Here is a 20,073-nt window from a genome sequence, read left to right as displayed (position 1 = left end):
ATCCTTTTCAACTTAGACCCTGTTTCAATATAAAAAAAAGCTGGGAAGGGAATATAGCTCAGAAGTAGAATGACCCTGGATTCAACCCTCAGTACCAAAAAAAAATTTCCCTTGTACATCCATATTTGTATCTATGTGTAAGAATAACTATGAGAAGGCACTAACCAAATTCAGTGGTTACTTCTGTGGGGAACAGGAACAGCTTGAGGGTAAACTTCTGACATATTTCTCACCTTTGGCATTGTCTGAATATCTTGTAACAAATTTGATACTTCAAAAGTTGTGGATATGCATTGTTCATTACAGTGAGAATTTATAAGCCACCTAAATGCACCTTTCCAGCCCATTGGGCCAGGCTGCCCTCCCGGTTCAACCTGGGGTAGGGTTGGGGGTTCAGGAACATGAGGAGTGGGAATCAGTCTAGATGAGTCAAAGGAAAGATAGTTGTGTGGCCGTGGCAGGATCATCTGACCCTCCAGTGGTCACTGGAGCTGGGCTGAGGATCTCAGCTCCACAGTCTCCCTGTGTGCAAGGCTCCCCCTCCTCCTGGATGGGGCTGCGGAGCAGATGGGATTCCATCCCAGCAGCACTCCCTGAGGACCCTAACTAAGCTTCCCCCTGGATTTGAACCTACCGATGGGAGTAGGCTAGAAAAGGCCGCTAGGGTTCATATGATGTTCTGGAAGACTAAGGTCCTTGCATCCAAGCATGGCCTCAGGTTCGCATTCTCTTCTCAAAAGGAAGGCAAGAAAGAAAGCTTTACCTCCTTCCCAGGAGCAAATTAGAAAGTGTGAGCTCTGCTCCTGGGATCCCAGGTTGGTGGTAAGCATATGTGGACACGTGTAGAGAAAACCTTGGGGGCATTGTTCACATGTTCACTGTGGTTGTATCTGCATGGGGAGGCTGTGGCAAACGTGTGTTTCCTTCTTTTCTCACATTTAAGATTGTATCTCCTTCTTTTCTTCCTTCCTTCCTTCCTCTCTCCCTCCCCCCTTCCCTTCCCTTCTTCTTTCTTTCTTTCTTTCTTTCTTTCTTTCTTTCTTTCTTTCTTTCCTTCTTTCTTTCTTTCTTTCTTCCTTCCTTCCTTCCTTCCTTCCTTCCTTCCTTCCTTCCTTTCTTTCTTTCTTTCTTTCTTCTTTCTTTCTTTCTTTCTATGTGTTATCAAGGATTGAACCCAGGGATGCTCTACCACTGAGCTGCATTCTTGGCCCTTTTTATTTTGAAACAGAATCTCACTAAGTTGTCAAGGCTGGACTCAAACGTGTGATCCTCCTGTTTTAGCCTCTCAAGTCCTGGGATTACAGGAGTGCACCACCTAGTTCTGTGCTTTGTATTTTCTTCATTTTATTTTTAATATTTGTCCACAGCTAAAATTATCAAGACAGGAAGAAAGAGAGATACACAAAGACCAAGAAGGAAAAAAGAATTAATGAAGAATAGAGTGAGAAAGAGAAGCAATAGGAGAGGTAGAGGACGAGTGAGGGGCAATGAGAGGAGGAATGGGGTATGCTCCCAGAGGTCTGGCTGAGGCAGCGCCTGGTGTTCTCCAGGCCCAGAGTCTTCAGGGCTGGCTGGTCAGGCAAGGGTTCAGAGCTGCACACAGGCTGCCTTCCGATGGCATGGTGGGCTTGCCCCCAAGCCTGCAGGCTCTGTAGGGAGCCCCAGTGCCTCTGCTGGTGAGGCAGCCGCTGATACTGGGGGTGGCCAGATGAGAGAAGCTGTCAGGACTCAATCCTCTATGGCTTTCTCGTATTTTCTGTGCAGTTTGTGAGCAGAAGCACTGAGTACCTTTGCTCCAGATGGTCTTCCCTTAGAGCCAAGTGACAGTGTTTCCTCCTGGAGCAAAGAGAAGATGTTTTCTCCCCATTATGAAATAGTCTGCTTCCCCAAATTTAGGTTTCTTGTGTGGAGCTTTATGTTATACACACTTTCTGTGCTATACTAGACCCTGTTCTCAGAAACACAAGGAGGCAGAAGAACCCTGCGGATAAGAACTCAGACTCAGAGAGGCAGCCTGCATAGGCTCAGATCCCACCACTGCTACCAATACATGTGTGACTGGAACAAACTACTTACACATGAGTATACATTGTCAGAAGTCAACTTGACAGCAGTGGCTGTAAGGAAACACAAGGGAAGCTTCTATGAGCTGGTCACATTCTGTGTCTTGAGTTGGGTTCTAGTTATACTGGTGTGAAAATTATTTGTCTCTTTGTATGTAAATTATTTTCCAATAAGAAGTTTAAAAAGTGAAAAGATAGCCGGACGTGGTGGCACATGCTTGTAATCCCAGCATTTGGGCGGCTAGACCAGAGGATTGCGGTTTGAGGACAGCCTCAGCTCTTTGCAATTCAGTGGGTTGCAAAATAAAGAATAAAATATAGGGCTGCGGTGTAGCTCAGAGGTAGAATGCCCCTGGGTTCCATCCTCAGTACCACACACACAAAAAAAGTGGAAAGATATGGTTGGGATGGATTTGTTTGACTCAAGATAATGAGATTGGGTTTCTTTGGAGCCAGAGTTTCAGAAAACTCCATAAGCTCTTATGCTTTACACAAGAGAGATGACAATGCTCAGAGAGGTAGGTGTTCATAGCACAAGTAAAGAGAGATTAGACACATTCCACCATTGTCTGGTGACTTAGAGAAACAGGGAATGGGCAGTGTTGGGCAAGATGGCAGAAAGCTGATTTCTTTTCTTATTTTTCTTTTCTTTTAATTTTTTTTTATTGGTGCACTGTGTTCATACATCATAATGGGATTAAAACAAAACTTTTAGCCGGGCGTGGTGGCGCACGCTTGTAATCCCCGCGCTTGGGAGGCGGAGACAGGAGGATCGCGCAGGTTCGAAGCCAGCCGTGCTGGCGTAAGAGACCCTGTTTCAAAAATATAAAATAGGTCTGGGAGTGTAGCCCGGAGGAAGAAGGGCTTCCAGGAACCCCAGTACCACCAAAAAAAAAAAAAAAAAAAACTTTTGTACACATACATGCACACATCGCCCAGTTAGCCCCTACCCTATCCCCACCCCGTTTCCTCCGCATCCCTCCTTCCCATGCTTGGCTTAGTGGTTGACATCTAGTTTTATAGCAATTTATCCAAAATTAACAATAATAATTTCACATAACAGTTTCATTTGTCTGATACCAAGCTTTTGATGACTGAAAGATAAAATTTCAGTATTTCTTTTTGCTTTCTTTCTTACCAGAGAATATTTTTTTCCTTTTTTAGGTGAAACTGTCATACAGTTATTTATTTTTCAGAAAAAAACTATCCTAATATGGAATATGGACTCTAGATACCCAAAATGATCTCGAAAAAGAACAAAGCTAGAAGATGTACATTTTCTGATTTCAAACCTTATAAAGCTACAATAATTGAAACAGTGTAGTACTGTTCTAAAGGCAGATATATAAACCATTGGAGTTAAATAAAAGCCTAGAGCTAAATTCTTCCATATATTGTCAAGTTATTTTTGACAAGGTTTCCACGAACATTTGGTGGAGGAAATAATAATCTTTTCACTAAATATCGTTGAAAAATAATAATTACATGAAAAAGAATAAAATTGGACCCTTACCTAACACCATATACAAATATTAACTCAAAATAGATAAAAGACCTAAATATAAATCTTAAGACTATAAACTTTTAGAAGAAAATATGGGTGATAAAACCTCACAACATTGACATTGGCAGTGATTTCTTGGATATGATTTCAATGGCACAGGCAACAGAAGGGTAAACAAACTCCCTAAAAATTAAAAAAATATTGTATATCCAAAGACAATATAAACAGAGTTAAGTTACTGATAGAATAGGATAAAATATTTCCAAATGCTATATCTGAAGGTATATTAATATTCCAACTAGAAATTCTAAAAATTAACAACAATAAAAGCAAACAATACAATTTAGAGATAGGTAAAAGACTAACATAAATAATGAATCTCCACAGATAACCAGTCTTAGTTGTCTGATGGATCTTGTTTCTCTAGTTCTGGCGTGTGTTACCTATTTCTTCTTTGTAGTTAATCTCTTTGAGTATTTTCTCTAGCGCTGGCTTTGAAGACATAAATTCCTTCAGTTTCTGTTTGTCATGGAAGCTTCTTATTTCCCCATCTAATTTGATAGAAAGTTTTGCTGGGTAGAAAATTTTTGGCTGGAAGTTGTTTTCTTTCAGAGTTTGGAATATGTTACTCCAGCCCTTCTGGCTCTCATGACTAGGTTTGGGAAGTCTGGAGTGATTCTAATTGGTTTGCCTCTGAATGTCACTTGGCCCTTTGTTTTTGTTGCCTTTAAGATTCTCTGCTTGGCTTCCACAGTGGTCATTTTGACAATTATGTGGTGTGGGGATCTTCTTCTTTGATCCTGTCTAAAGGGAGTTCTTAAGTTTCCTGGACCTGTGTATCGACCTCTTGCTCTATGTTTGGAAAATTTTCTGCTATTACTTCCTTGAAGAGATTGTTGATCCCTTTGGTTTTACCTTCTTTTCCCTCCTCTATTCCAATTATTCTTAGGTTAGCTCTCTTAAAATGGGCCCATATTTCTTCAATGTCAGATTCCTGCTGTAGGAGTTTTTTTTCTAGATTAGAAACTATGCGTTCATTTTTGGAGTGATCATCTTCTAAGAGCGAGATTCTATTCTCCATGTGGTCTAATCAGTTGTTTATACTTAGAATTGAAGCCTTTACTTCATTGATTGCATCCTTTATCTCTTTTTGGCTCTCTCTGAATTATTTTCGGAACACCTCTATTATTTCTACAGTTATTTTCCTGATTTGATCTTCTAGAAATCTCTGAATTTCTGTTTTATCAGGTTCTGATGTTGTGGGGTTGTGGGCATTCATTGCTCCATTGTTACTCCTCTTTCCCATGATTTCGGAAGTTTGTGCCTTCTCTGGGTTCTTCCCTGGGTCACTGAGACTTCACTTAAGGTGCTCTGGATCTCGAGTCTGTGGTATCTCAGTCTCCACTACTCCTTTACTGGGTTGTATCACAAAGTCTTAGACCCAGGGAGTCAATAGAGGCTACTTTAGACTATGGGGTGAGGGGGTGCCAGGTTGGTCGTTCTCCTGCAGGGAGTTGTGACTATGGTGTGATATCTGTGCTACCGCCACTCCCCCACCTGGTCAAGTCCCTGGGAGTGCAGTACTGGTATTTCTCCTCTAGGGGCCGCAATTTGACTCACGGTTGTTGAGTGCGCTGATGGAGCTGTAGTGGACTCGGTGAATTCACTGCTGCCGCCGCCGGGGCAATATGGCACCACTGCTGTGCCCTCGGCTGTGAGGCTGGCATATTTCTTGTCTGCTTTTGAGCTCCACTCTGAGTCCCTGCAGGGTGTGCTGAGCCCTGCCCCTGGGAGCTTTAGGCTCTCCCTGCGCCAAAAAATCTGCCCAATTCCACCCGGCTGATCTGCAGCGGCTCACCTCAGCTCGCTATCTGCTGCTCCTCTCTGGAGCCTGGTGGGCTATTGAGTACGTTGGTCTGGTGCCGTCCGGTGAGCTCGCTGCTGCTATCGGCAGTATGTTGCTGCTGTTGTGTCCTTGGCCGTGAGGCCGGCATATCTCCTCTCTGGCTCTGAGCTCCATTCTGAGTTCCCCTCCTCTCTGGGGCCTGGTACTGCAAGGGAATATGATGCCTGCCGCTCTGTGCCACAGCTCCGGCCACAGCACTGTGGTCTGGTTTCTTTCTGGTGTCTCATTTTTCCAGCCCTCTTTTTCTCTGTCCCTTGTATTTACATTTTTTTTTTTTTGTTTCTCTGCTGATGGTGTTTTCTGGCTATGAAAGGCACTGATTTTGTGGTAATAGAGATTGGTTGTTAGCGGGGCTTGTAAGCCCCACTTTTCTCCATCTCCATCTTCCCTGAAGTCTTTTCAGAAGGCTGATTTCTTAACAATGATGAGTAACCTTTATTTATGCACATAGTCTGCAGTAGGCTTCTTCCCATGATCCCTCACCAATGCACAAGCACACACTGTACAAAATCATTAGATCCTTCAGTTTGCAGGAAGTAGCTTGTTAAGTAGCTTGTTCTTATACCTAACAGAAATGTTGATTCAGGGACATCAAGGAGGGAGGCTGAGTTGTATGCTCAGGTCAGCTCTGAGAAGAGACACAAGAGACTGTAACCATGAACACAGGCTTGTTGTTGGCCCTGGAGAAGGTCAATTACTTGAAAACAAATTGTTGGGGAAAGAAAAAAGATTCATTTGGAAAACTAGCAAACCAAAGAAGATGGAGACTACCACCAATAAAGGCCATTTGCCTAGAGGTTGAGGCACAAGGTGTGTGTGTGTGTGTGTGTGTGTGTGTGTGTGTGTGTGTGTGTTTGTTTCTGGGGACTGAACCCAGGGACATTTCTGCCTCTAATCTACATGCAAGCCTTTTTTATTTATTGTTTTTAAAACAGGGTCTCCCTAGGTTGCTGAGAGCCTTGCTACATTGTTGAGACTGGCCTTCAACTTGAAACCCTCCTGTCTCATTCTCCCAAGTAATGGGATTACAGGTGTGTGCCAACACACCTGGCAGCACAAGGCTTTTATATAGGGAGCTTTGGGGAGACATATCTGATAGTTGGGTACCAGGGTAGTCATAAATTTTGTGTGGCCTGCTTTCCTGATACACAAACGGTGTTCTCTGTAAGTCACTGGATGTTTGGGGTTCTATTAACCTAAATAAAAGTTACTGGTTAGAAACTTTTATGACATGTTGTTTTAATTTCTTTCTTCAGGAATAGCTAACTTTGCAGTTAATCATTCCAAGACAAAAGGCATCTTTTGTCAGAGAATAGGGGAAGATAACATAAAAGCAACTTTTTGATGGACAAGATAGTAAAATGCAACTTTTCACAGAACACTTTTAACTTGGAGGGTGGCTTCAGTCAGAGATATTGTCTGCAGTAATGTTAGTGAGAGACTAATAATGTGTAACTTCCAAAATTAGTGTATGTGTGTATGTGTGTGTGCATGTATGTGCATCACTGGGGATGAAACACAGGACCTCATGCATGCTAGACAAGCATTCTACCACTGAGTTACATTCCCAGCTCTCTCTCTCTTTTTTAAATTTTGATGCAAGGTCTCACTAAGTTGCAAAGAATCCTACCTCAGTTTCCTTAGGGAATATTTTTAAGTCAACTAAGAGCAAATGAAGCTAAAGGATTTATTTTGTTTTTTCCTCCATAATTATATGAATAAGCTAAAGATACTTGCAGGGCAAGAGGTACCATTAGTATAATTATCCCTAAAGATTCACAAAAATCTTGAGGAAGATATTGAATTTCCCTTGGCAAGAGATCTGGGATCTCAGCTAATTTCAGTAAAATTTCAAAGAACAGCAGGATTGCAGCTGGCATCTGGTTATACTGACTAAGTTATACTCACCTCAGGAAGTAAGAGGTGACTTGTTACTGAAACATTCCATCTGAGATGTGTACGAGGCCTCTCTGTTTCCAGCCTCTCCTGCCCTGGTAAGACAGACCCAGTCTATGTCCTAGATGTAAGACAGACCAGGCCTCCCTGTCCAGGCCAATCCCAGGACCCCAGCTATGAGAGATGGGAATGAATTGCTCCCCATCCTTGTTTTGTGATCCTTATTACACAAATAAGTTAACCCCAGATAGGTCACAAAACATGTTCAAGGTCAAGCAGCAAGGATAGTACAGCAGGGTTTGACTACTTTGTCTAAGAACACTTGGAGAAGCCAAGCATGGTGGCACACGCTTGTAATCCCAGTACTTGGGAGGCTGAGGCAGAAGGATCAGTTTGAGGGACTGGCTCAGCTACTTAGTGAGGCCCTCTGGAACTTAGTGAAACACTGTTTCAAAAATAATGAATTAAAAAATAGGGCTGCAGGTGTAGCTTGGAGGTTGAATGCCCCTGGGTTCAATCCCAGCAACAAACAAACAAACATAAAACTACACACATATGGAGAGGATTTTTGTCCTAAAAGTATAGTTGCTATTACCTACATATTCAGAGTGTCCTGATTCCTGTTCTTCCCAATATGGGAAAGTTCATTCACCTTTTTTCTGAGAACTGTCCAAATCTGTTTGGGAAATTGCCCTCATTGGCCTCAGTAAGTAACAGGTGACTTGTTACTGAAACATTCCATCTGAGACGTGTATGAGGCCTCTCTGTGCCCAGCCTCTCCTGCCCTGTTCAGACAGACCCAGTCCATCTCCTGGATGTAAGATGGAGCAGGCCTGCCTGGCTGGGCTGAACCCAGTACTTCAAGAGATGATCGCAGAAAGACATTGATCAACCAAGCAGTGAACCAAGAAAAGCTTTATTGTGCTCACAGATGAAGTCAACACCTGGTAGGGTAGGTTGGGAGGTACAGTCTCACGCAGTTCTTGGACAAATTTTTATAGACAGCCACATCGGGGAAAAATTTCCATTGTTTGACCATGACCATTGCTAGATGGGAGGTATCACCATCCTAGTGTGCAGCTATTTCTTGGAACACACTGTTCTTCTGGTCTCCGGGCCAGAAGGGGTCTACACACCTGGATGTAATAATTTTTCTTGGTGCTCATGTTCACTGGCCTCCTTTGCCCTAACATTCCAGCCTTTTATATGGGATAGGGGTGATGATTTCGATCAGTAACTACTTTCTGCTGACATGGGGCAGAGAAGAGCCCCATATCAGAGATATAAAGTGGAAAATGGGGGGTGTTATGGTACACAGGGAGATCAATGGTGGTCAGTGGCATATGTGGATGAAGGAGAAGCTGATTGAAGGTGATCCTGGACATCTCAGCAATACATGTCCTGATGAATCTAAGTATGCAGGGGGGCAAGCAAAAATAATAGATAAATCATTAGAACTGGTCCCATCAGGGGCATGAGCCATGTGAAGAGGGGACTGCCAACTCAACTCCATGCATCTGACTGTTGTAATTCATTTTTGAAGTCATCATTGAGTTTTGTGAGGGCGTTGATGTTTTCTTCGATCAGGGAAGACTCATTGATGTAGTAACAGCACTCCTCTTTAAGGGACAGACAGGTTCCTCCCTTTTCTGTGGTCAGGAGGTCCAGCACCCACCGATTCTATAATGCATCTTTATCAAGGGAGGTTATCTGGCATTATAGGGGCCCTATGGAAGCTGTGGTGGCATCGACCACCAGCTTGAGCTTATTTTCAAAATTATGCACCAGAAAGAGGCCATGTCCCAGGGCTCTCCCTACCACTCCTGCTGACCCAGGAGATATTATAGAACTAGCCCCAAACAGAATGGGCAGGGAGGCTGCTCACTGAGCATGGTGAACCAGATATAAGAGGTCTGCTAGTTCTGCCTGTCCATACAGAATAATCTGGATTGTGATTATTACTAGAATGCATGGCTCCATCAGAGTACAGCAGGAAGATAGGGTCCCATTGCACCGGAAAAGATATCCCAAGGGGGCAACTAGAGGGGAGGGCCCATGTTGGTAGCACAATGCCAAAGGGGTGAGGAAGGGTCTGATGGGGAAGCACATGTTACTGGCATTGATGAATTAGGCCCATGAAGAGGGAGTCATAGAGGGACCTGGGAGAAATTAAATCCTGAAGGCAATGCTGGGAGCACACCTGCAAAAACTGGTGGAGGCAGAGTTTTAGGGCCTTAATGGTAAGAGTAACAGCTTTTGCAAGGGCATGGAGGCGCGAGGGCCACCCCTGAGCTGTGCTGTCCAGTTGTTTAGATAATTATGCCAAAATATGATGCTGGCACTTGAGTGGCTGAATATGGATGCCTGTGGCTATTCCCAGTCTTTCATTGACAAAAAGAAAAATGGCAAAGAAAGGTTGGGCAGCATTAGAGGTTAAGCTTGACACAGAATGTTGAAAATATGTGTAAAAGCCTGTTAGACCAGGGCTGGGTCAGTAAGAGGCCCATGAGGGGTATCTTTTATTGTCTTATACAAGGGATTAGCTATTATGGCAAAATTAGGAACCCAATGCTTGAAAAACCCCACAAATCCCAGAAATGATTGGATTTCAGTAACCGAGGTGGGTGCCACAAGAGAGGTAATGCTGCCACACATTCAGGGGTGAGTCCCTTTGTGGTTGGGTGAGAGCTATCCCGAATAGGTGACCAAGGTTTTTGAGAGCTGGGCCTTGTTAGATGAGATCCGATACCCTGTGTCCCCCAGAAAATTAAGTAAAAATGCTGTTTGAGTATGAGATTCAGCCAGAGAATTGGAACAAAGAAGCAAATCAACATACTGAAGTATCTTTCCAGAAGTAGGGCAAAGATGTAGATAAGGCCTGATTAAACAGGTGGGGCTATTTCTAAAGCCCTGAAGGACAACTGTCTCAGACCAGTGTCAGAGTCCTCCCATATAACCCAAAAGAAGTAAGAGTCAGAGTGTAAGGGGATAGTAAAAAATAATATCCTTTAAATCTAAAGCAGAAAAGTGGGTGGTTTGGGAGAGGAGCATGTATGGGTTGGGGATTATAAGGTGAATGGGGATTACGGCCTGATTAATAATTCTGAGATCCTACACCAGCCAATAGGAGTCATCAGGTATTTTAACTGGAAGGATAGGGGTGTTACAGAGAGAACTGCAGGGAATTAGAAGCTCGTTTTTATAAAGCCTGTCAATTATACCTTTAAGACCCCACCACTGAGGAAGGGAGATTGGAAACTGTGGGTGTGCTGGGAAGCAGGTGGGGTCTTTTAACTTAATGAGGACCAGTGGATGGTATGAGGCTATTTGGGGAGTGGAAGTGTCTCAAACCCTGGAATTAACAACATCTTCTGGTAGGGGGAGAACTGGGGAGGCTGGAGGTAGGGAAGGAGAGAGAGAGTGCGAGAGCATAAAAAGAGCAGCGGGATGGGTAACAGGAGAGGGTCTCAGACTCAAAGTAGCCCATAATTTGGAGAGGAGGTCTCTATGCAATAGTGGGGAAGAGCATAAGAGAACTATCAGGAAGACATGGGAAAATATTAGGTTGCCCATAAGTCAGGACAAGAGACCTGTGCTTCATGGATTAAAGGGACAGCCATCAATCCCCTGAATTGTGATCTAGGAGGGAAAAGTAACTCTGCCCAAACTAGGAAGAAGTGAATAGGTGGCTATCATGTCAATCAAGAAGGATATTGCAGATGGTGACCGAGAAAAGCGGGGCTTAAGAGCCCTGCTAACAACTAATCTCCATTAACACAAAATCAGCACCTTTCATAGCCAGAAAACACCATCACCAGAGAAACAAAAAAATCACCAGGCTCCAGAGAGGGAGGGGACTCAGAACGTAGCTCAGAGCCACAGAGGAGATACACCAGCCTCACACCCGAGGACGCGGCAACAGCAGTGCCTTACTGTCGGCGGCAGTGGCGAGTTCACCGGATGGCTACAGCGAGCCGAGGTTAGCCACTGCGGAACAGCCGGGCGGGATTTTTCGGCGCAGGGAGCATCTAAAGCTCCCAGTGGCTGAGCTCAGCACACGCTGCAGGGACTCAGAGCGGAGCTCAAAACCAGAGAAGAAATACATCAGTCTCACAGCCGAGGGCATGGCAGCGGCGTCATATTGCCACCAGCAGCAGCAGCGAATTCACCGAGTCCACTACAGCTCCATCTGTGTACTCAACAACAGTGAGTCAAATTGTGGGCCCCAGAGGAGAAATCCCAGTACTGCACTCCTAGGGACTTGACCCAGTGGGGGAGTGGCAGTGGCAGAGATATCACACCATAGGAGAACGTGCAACCTGGCAAACCCCCCCCCCCCATAGTCTAAAGTAGCCGCTATTGACTCCCTGGGTCTGAGACTCTGCAATACAACCTAGTAAAGGAGTAGTGGGATCTGAGATACCACAGACTCGAGATCCAGAGCACCTTAAGTGAAGTCTTAGTGACCCAAGGGAAGAACCCAGAGAAGGCACAAACTTCTGAAATCATGGGAAAGAGGAATAACAATGGAGCAATGAATGCCCACAACCCCACAACATCAGAACCTGATAAAACAGAAATTCAGATATTTCTAGAAGATCAAATCAGGAAAATAACTGTAGAAATAATAGAGATGTTTAGAAAAGAATTCAGAGAGAGTCAAAAAGAGATAAAGGATGCAATTAATGAAGTAAAGGCCTCAATTCAAAGTACAAACAACCGATTAGACCACATGGAGAATAGAATCTCGCTCTTAGAAGATGATCAATCCAAAAATGAACACATAGTTTCTAATCTAGAAAAAAATATCCGACAGCAGGAATCTGACATTGAAGAAATATGGGCCCATTTTAAGAGAGCTAACCTAAGAATAATTGGAATAGAGGAGGGAAAAGAAGGTGAAACCAAAGGGATCAACAATCTCTTCAAGGAAGTAATAGCAGAAAATTTTCCAAACATAGAGCAAGAGGTCGATACACAGGTCCAGGAAACTTAAGAACTCCCTTTAGACAGGATCGGAGAAGAGGATCTCCACGCCACATAATTGTCAAAATGACCACTGTGGAAGCCAAGCAGAGAATCTTAAAGGCAACAAAAACAAAGGGCCAAGTGACATTCAGAGGCAAACCAATTAGAATCACTCCAGACTTCCCAAACCAAGTCATGAGAGCCAGAAGGGCTGGAGCAACATATTCCAAACTCTGAAAGAAAACAACTTCCAGCCAAAAATATTCTACCCAGCAAAACTTTCTATCAAATTAGATGGGGAAATAAGAAGCTTCCATGACAAACAGAAACTGAAGGAATTTATGTCTTCAAAGCCAGCGCTAGAGAAAATATTCAAAGAGATTAACTATAAAGAAGAAATAGGTAACACACACCAGAACCAGAGAAACAAGATTTTCCATCCATCAGACAACTAAGACTGGTTATCTGTGGAGATTCATTATTTATGTTAGTCTTTTACCTATCTCTAAATTGTATTGTTTGCTTTTATTGTTGTTAATTTTTAGGATGTCTAGTTGGAATATTAATATACCTTCAGATATAGCATTTAGAAATATTTTATCCCATTCTATCAGTAACTTTTAACTCTGTTTACATTGTCTTTGTATATACAATATATTTTTTTATTTTTTAGGGAGTTTACTCTTCTGTTGCCTGTGCCATTGAAATCATATCCAAGAAATCACTGCCAATTTCAATGTTGTGAGGTTTTATGACCCAGATTTTCTTCTAAAAGTTTATAGTCTTAAGATTTATAGTTAGGTCTTTTATCTATTTTGAGTTAATATTTGTATATGTGATTAGGTAAGGGTCCAATTTTATTCATTTTCATGTAAGTATTATTTTTCAACAATATTTAATTAAAAGATTATTATTTCCCCCACCAAATGTTCATGGAAACCTTGTCAAAAATAACTTGGCAATATATGGAAGAATTTAGCTCTAGGCTTTTATTTAACTCCAATGGTTTATATATCTGCCTTTAGAACAGTACTACAATGTTTCATTTATTGTAGCTTTATATGGTTTGAAACCAGAAAATATATATCTTCTAGCTTTGTTCTTTTTCAAGATCGTTTTGGGTATCTAGAGTCCATATTCCATATTAGGATAGTTTTTTTTTTCTGAAAAATAAATATATAAATATATGATAGTTTCACCTAAAAAAAGAAAAAAATATATTCTCTGGTAAGAAAGAAAGCAAAAACAAATATTGAAATGTTATCTTTAAGTTATCAAAAGCTTGGTATCAGACAAATGAAACTGTTATGTGAGATTATCATTTTTAATTTTGGATAAATTGCTATAATACTAGATGTCAACCGCTAAGCCAAGCATGGGAAGGAGGGATGGGGAGGGAACGGGGTGGGGATCGGGTGGGGGCTGACTGGGCGATGTGTGCATGTATGTCTACAAAAGTTTGTATCCCACTATGATATATGAATACAGTGCACCAATAAAAATTAATAAAATAAAAAATAAAATAAAATAAAAAAAGAATATTGACTTACCTGCCACCTGGAGAGTAACCCTGGATTCAGTGAGGGTGATGAGGGTGCCTGAGTCTGGGTGTCGTCAATCTGCAGTGAGTCGTCAATCTGCAGTGAGGACTACCAGGGGTTTCCTCATCCAGAACAGTGTCCCCCTATTGTGGCAGGGGGGCCCTGTTGCCCATCCAGAGGCAGTCATTTTTTCCAGTTGTCTGCTTGTCTATAGTTGGAACAGGGATGCATCGGAGCCCACGGATTAGAGCACATCTGTGCCAAATGGCCCTCCTTACCACACTTGAAACAAACACCATTGGTGACTTGCCAACTGGTCTTAGCCTGCAACTGTCGGCTTTGTTTCTTCAGTAGTTGCAGGGCAGCCACCAATGTGCAAGTTTGGAAATCTACCTTCTGCCTGAGATGGGTGGCCCACTCGGACTCAGCTGTTTTTTTTTTCTAGAGTTAAAGACTTCAAAGGCCATATTTACCAGATCCTTAACAGGGTCTGAGGGCCATCCTCAGCCTTTTTAAATTTTTTTTTCCAAATGTCATAGACTGCTTGGGTGATAAAGTATTGAGCCAGAATTATTGAGCTGGTCTCAGACTCAGGGTCAGTGTTGGTATATATAGAAAGGGCCTGGTGAAGGAAATTTAAAAAGGCAGCAGGGTTTTAATTGGGTCCCTGGGTTAGTTCCTGGATTTTGTCATAATTGACTGTCTTATGGATTGAGGCGTGCATGCCTGTAGTGAAGCAATGGAGGTAATAATCTCTGGCTGCCCTACCACAGCCACCATCCTGATAGTTTCAATCAGAATCCCTTTCTGGCACTGCTTCAGTCCCAGGGGGCAGAGTTCTATTGAAATATGGGCCTCATCAGTATATTTATGGGCTTCCTTTAGAATGGTGGCTCTCTCATCCTGCGTGAGGCAGGAGGTAAAGATGGTATGAACATCCCTCCAGGAAAGGTCATAAGCAGCTGTCAGGTACTGAAACTCTTTAGTAAATTTTGTGGGGTCTGCTGATAAAAAAACAACCATTTTTCAATTTGAGACAAGTCAGGCATAGAAAATGGCACATGAACTCAGATGGTTCCCAGCCACCTCACGTAAGGGGGCTAGAAGAGCACACTGGCTGTGAGTATGGCTGCTAATAGTAGAAGCTAACGGGGCTGCTCCAGAAGAGGATTCTGCATGGGGGGGTTGCATAGGTTGCAAGGAAGGAGGCAGAGTGGACAAATCGAGAAGGTCATCCACCATCTCTGAGTCAGAAGAGGGTGGTTGGCAAGCAAGGAGGATCTGGGGAAGGGAACAGGTGGCGCATAGGGAGGGCCATGAGTGCAACAAGAAGGTCTGAACACATGGAACTCCCTGATATTTGCCATTATGTTGGCAAAAATTAGAGATGTCTCAGAACTGAAAAATCTAGGGTACCATTTTTGGGTCAAACAGAGCCATTATCCAGTTTGTATTGGGGCCAGACTGTATTGCAATAAAAAATTAAGCATTTTGGCCTCAGGTCAGTAATTAAACTGAGCCCTTTCAGATTCACAAGGAGGTACCCAAACAAAGTTTTAGGGTTTGGCTTTGAGTAGGCATTTCCAGTGGCAAGGCCAGAGAAGTCTCAGGAGCCCCCCCCCCCCCAAAAAAAAGGCATCCCCTTATCATCCTGACAGACCACAGAACAGACATAGAAGGGATGGCTGACCCAGAGGAATCGCTCTCAGGCTGGTTCACTAGTGGGTCGCCTGGCAGCCAGACCAGAAAACCTAACGTGACTCAGCTGAGTGTTTTTGAAATACACATTGGTCTGCAGTTAAACCTCCACCAGATGACATCCCCAGAGTCAGAGTACAATTATAAAGATGAGCCAAAAGGGGCTGATTTCATCCCAAGTAAAGAAGAATAGTAATACATTTTACAGAAGGAAGCAATTTGAGAGGGTGTATAATTAATAAAGGACCCCTGCAACCAGGTGTTAGCAATCGCCTCCTCTACCTGGAAGGCATGAATAAAGGACAGGTAAGAAAGATGGTCACAAGAGAAGAGTAAGAGGAACCTGAAGAAATCCTGCAGAGCAGAAGGAATGTAAGGAGGGTTGTTAAGTTGGTAAGATAGGACCAGAAGTTGGTGAGTCGCCCGATATGGAAACAGAAAGAGAATGATTAGAGGGTTCAGCCATAACTGTAAACGTCGTGGTTGGGAGTGCCCCTGCGACCCACTCCTGGGTTGCCTCAGGGGTGCCAGACATTCAACGGTCATGTTCCAGGTCAGCTGAAGAGGGTTTAAACCATTCTCAGAGAAACACAGAAGAGGAGAGGAGGGCCAAGAGACATGCCAGGAGGTGTACGCTATGAGTCAATATTATCCCAGACAAGAGACACATGCCCGCCTCGTAGGTAATAGGCCACAAAGGACACAGAGCCCACTGATCGCAACAGGTGGCCAGAAAATAGACCACAGTGCTCCTCCAGGGTACTGAGTGTGGAGGGAGAGTGTTAGGAAGGGAAAGAGAAAGGAAAAAGGGGATGACAGGAGAAAAATGAAGGCCTGGGGGGGGCAGGTAAGTACCTTGGAATCCAACGGAGATCAAAGTTGAGGGAGGATCCCAGGAGCATTGACCCATGTGGAAGCCTCCCAGGTTTTGGCACCAAATGTAAGATGGACCAGGCTGGTCGTGGCTGGGGCCAACCCCAGGACCCCAAGGGAGAAAGACACTAAACTTCCAGGCAGTGAAAGCAAGAAAGTCACTCAACTGTTGACTGCTTGACCACGATTGTTGCTAGGTGTGAGGTGTTGCCATCAGAGTGTGCAGCTATTTTTTGGAACGCAATGTTCTTTCAGTCTCCAGGATGAGGGGTGTCTACACACCCGGATGTAACCATTTTTCTTGGGGCCCATGTGCACTGGCCTCCTTTGCCCTAACACTGGAGACCTCAAAGGAGGGAAAGAGTGAGCAGCTGCCCTGAGAAGGAGGCTGGAAAGAGCCAGGTATGGTGGCATACTCTTGTAATCCCAATACTTGGGAGGCTTAGACAGGAGGATCACAGTTCATGAGCAGCCTCAGCTACTTAGTAAGGCTCTCTACAACTTAGTGAGACCCTGTTTCAAAATAAATAAAGAGTGAAAGAAGCCAGGCGTGGTGGCACATGCTTGTAATCCCAGCATTCGGGAGGCTGAGACCAGAGGATCGCGGTTCGTGGACAGCCTCAGCTACCTAGTGATGCCCTCTGCAACTCAGTGAGACCTGGTTTCAAAATAAAAAGAATAAAAAATAGGGCAGGGGGTGTAGCCCCTGGGATCCACTCCCAGACCTGAAAAAAAAAAGGAGTGAAAGAGGGATAGGGGTGTAGCTTGGAGGTAGACTGGGTTCAATCCCCAGTACCACACACACACAAAAGGAGGCTGGTAAAAGGGTGTGGGGAGACCAAGACCAAGAAGGGACAAGAGCTGTCCGGTTGTCCCATGATCCACTGGTGACCATCATGCTCAGGAAGCTGAAGCAGGAGTGGTACAGGATGCCCCTCATTCACAATCACAAAACTCTCACAGGACTCCAGTCTATAAATAGCCATCAGAAATAGAGCTGAAAGAGGAGGGCAGAGAAAGAAAAGTCATTTTCAGGCTTCTATTTAATTCAGTAGTGGCCTTTTTCATCCTTTTGAGACAAGCTATCTGAGTCTATTCAGACTGCAAAAAACAAAACCACCCTAAATGGCCAGATAATCTAGACAGCTATTTTTATACCTCCCAGAGTAGTGATTCATCTCTTAGAGGGCCCTTGGGAAGATGCGTATGCAAGTGGGTGGCTTCCAGGTATGAAGAAATAACTGTCTAGGCCCCTGTGCCCCTTTCTCTCCAACAAAGGTACCTGAAAAACTAATCAGCACTGGTGCCAGATTTGGAGAAATTCATTAGCAGATCTTTTTTTATATAATTAAGTCATTGGCATTAGCAAATGAAGTCCATTTGGCTCCCTAAATTGCAATGGTCATTAGAGAAACCATGAGGAAACAGAGACTCATAATCCCAGCAGTTCACTAGGTGATAATTAATAGCAATAATAACTGCTAATAAGACTTCACAATTCTCCCTCCCATTCACATTCCCTTGCAGAAGAGGAAGCACATCTGGATGATTCTCCTATCTGTTGGATAATGAAACTGAGACCTGGGGAGGCATGTGGAGATGGGCAGGGAGCTCCCTGAGGTGGCCTGCTGGGCCATCCCTGCTCCCAATTATGGGCCTTTGCTCAGTGGCCTTGCGAGAGCACGGGCCTAGGCACAGCCTCCTACAGCTGCTTCAGTGAGAGCTGCCCTTACTAGCTAGAGCAACTCCTTCTACCAAATACCATGCAGGGCATTTCTAGCTGTCAACTGCTTTATTCATGCTGTCTCATCAAAAGCAGCTGCTCATGAAGTATGTGTCATCTTAATTCACTGCTGAGGAGATGGAGGTTCAGGGAAGCATAATAGACACCGATTGGAGTGGATTCCTGATCCCTCGTGAATCAGTCTCTCTCTCTTCTTTTTTTTCTCTTCTCTTCTCTCCTCTTCTCTTCTCCTCCTCCTTCTCCTTTCCTCCTCCTCCTCCTCCTCCTCCTCCTCCTCCTCTTCCTCCTCCTCCTCCTCCTCCTCCTCCTCCTCCTCCTCCTCCTCCTCCTCCTCCTTCTTCTTCTTCTTCTTCTTCTTCTTCTTCTTCTTCTTCTTCTTCTTCTTTTCTCTCTCTCTCTCTCTCTCTCTCTCTCTCTCTCTCTCACTGGAGATTGAACTCAAGGGCATTCTACCTCTACCTCTGAGCTACATCCCAGCCCTTTTCAATTAAAAACAATTGAATCAGGGTCTCATTAAGTTGTTTAAGTTGGCTTTGAACCCATGATCTTCCTGTCTTAGCCTCCCAAGTACTGAGATTATAGTCTCCTTTTTTGGGAATGATCAGGACACAGGAAAGTCCCAATGGCTCTGCCTTTTTCATATGACATGTCACATGCCTTAAAGTTGATTGAGCCAGTTTGGAAAAACAAATATATCTTACACTGTCAGGTTGGAACTAAGGCAAAGGAAGCAGTACTCCACTCATGGCAGCTGACATCACGGCAGCCCTGTTTCTCCTTGTGGATGAAGCCAGGCTGCAGCAGGAAGGCAGATGTTTTGGGTGGAAAGGATGGCAACCTGTGGTATTTATGTTCCCCTTTGAGTTGCTCCTGAAGCACATGGGTGAACAAATCTTATTTCCTTGAACTGGTTGCATGCAGGTTTCTATCTCTTGAAATCATGAATTTTCAGCTTGGATTTCAGATGGTCACCCTAGGAACTACATGGAATGGCTGGAACTGGAGTGTTGTTTTCTCTTTTTCCAGGGACTTCTGGGTCTCTCCTTCTCTCAGCTTGTCTAAGGGGAGAGCTGAGGCAGCACCCTAGCTCTTTTTTTACTTTTTTATTATTTATTTATTTATTTATTTATTTATTTATTTATTTTTTGGTGGTGGTGCCAGAGATTGAACTCAGAGACATACTACCTCCAAGCCCTATTTTATATCTTATTTTATTTATTTATTTACTTTTTTGCAGTACTAGAGGTGGAACCCAGGGGCATTCTACCTCTGAGCCCTTTTTAAATTATTATTTATTTTGAAAAAGGGTCTCACTGAGTTGCAAAGGGCCTCACTAAGTAGCTAAGGATGTTCGTGAACCTCAGTCCTCCTGTCTCAGCCTCCCAAATCCTGGGATTACAAATGTGCACCACCATGCCTAGCTTTATATTTTATTTTGAAATAGGGTCTTGCCAAGTTGCTGAGAGCCTCGCAAGTTGCTGAGGCTGGCTGTGAACCTGCGATCCTCTTATTTCAGCCTCCCAAGTACTGAGATTACAGGCATTCACCACCAGACCTGGAAGCACTTTAGTTCTTGATGTTTCCACTGGCAGTGAAGTCTGTAGGTTCTGTGACCTTTGAGGACCCCAGTGAGAGGCTGAGGCTGAGTCCTCAGCTTAAACTCCACATCGCTGCCCTATGAGGAAAGCTCTTCATGCCATCCCTATTCTCTTGTGGGGATGGCAGAACTGGCCACTTAGGACATCTCATTTTTGAAGGGGAAGAGACCATAGCCACTTCAGGGCTGGAGGGTGGACAGGTGAAAATGTCCGTGAAGCTTCCATGACATTTATCCTGGGCCTTGTTTGAACCTGGGCTCTGAACGTCCCAGGCCTCTCCCC

General features: G+C 43.9%; 1 pseudogene across 1 annotated transcript in view; it reads right to left on the bottom strand.

Moving 5' to 3' along the window:
* The window catches only part of LOC308268401 (sorting nexin-4-like), a 43,500-nt pseudogene extending 35,086 nt beyond the window's left edge, over positions 1–8,414 (bottom strand). The window contains exon 1 of the transcript in view: positions 8,346–8,414. The product of the transcript in view is annotated as a sorting nexin-4-like (transcript). The remainder of the gene's footprint in view (positions 1–8,345) is intronic.
* Between the last annotated feature and the right edge of the window lie 11,659 nt (positions 8,415–20,073).

The sequence above is a fragment of the Muscardinus avellanarius genome (assembly GCF_963383645.1).
Source record: "Muscardinus avellanarius genome assembly, chromosome: 10".
In the NCBI taxonomy this organism is placed as follows: Eukaryota; Metazoa; Chordata; class Mammalia; order Rodentia; family Gliridae; genus Muscardinus; species Muscardinus avellanarius.
The sequence above is the reverse complement of the archived record's forward strand: the minus strand, read 5'-3'. Positions and strand labels throughout refer to the sequence as shown.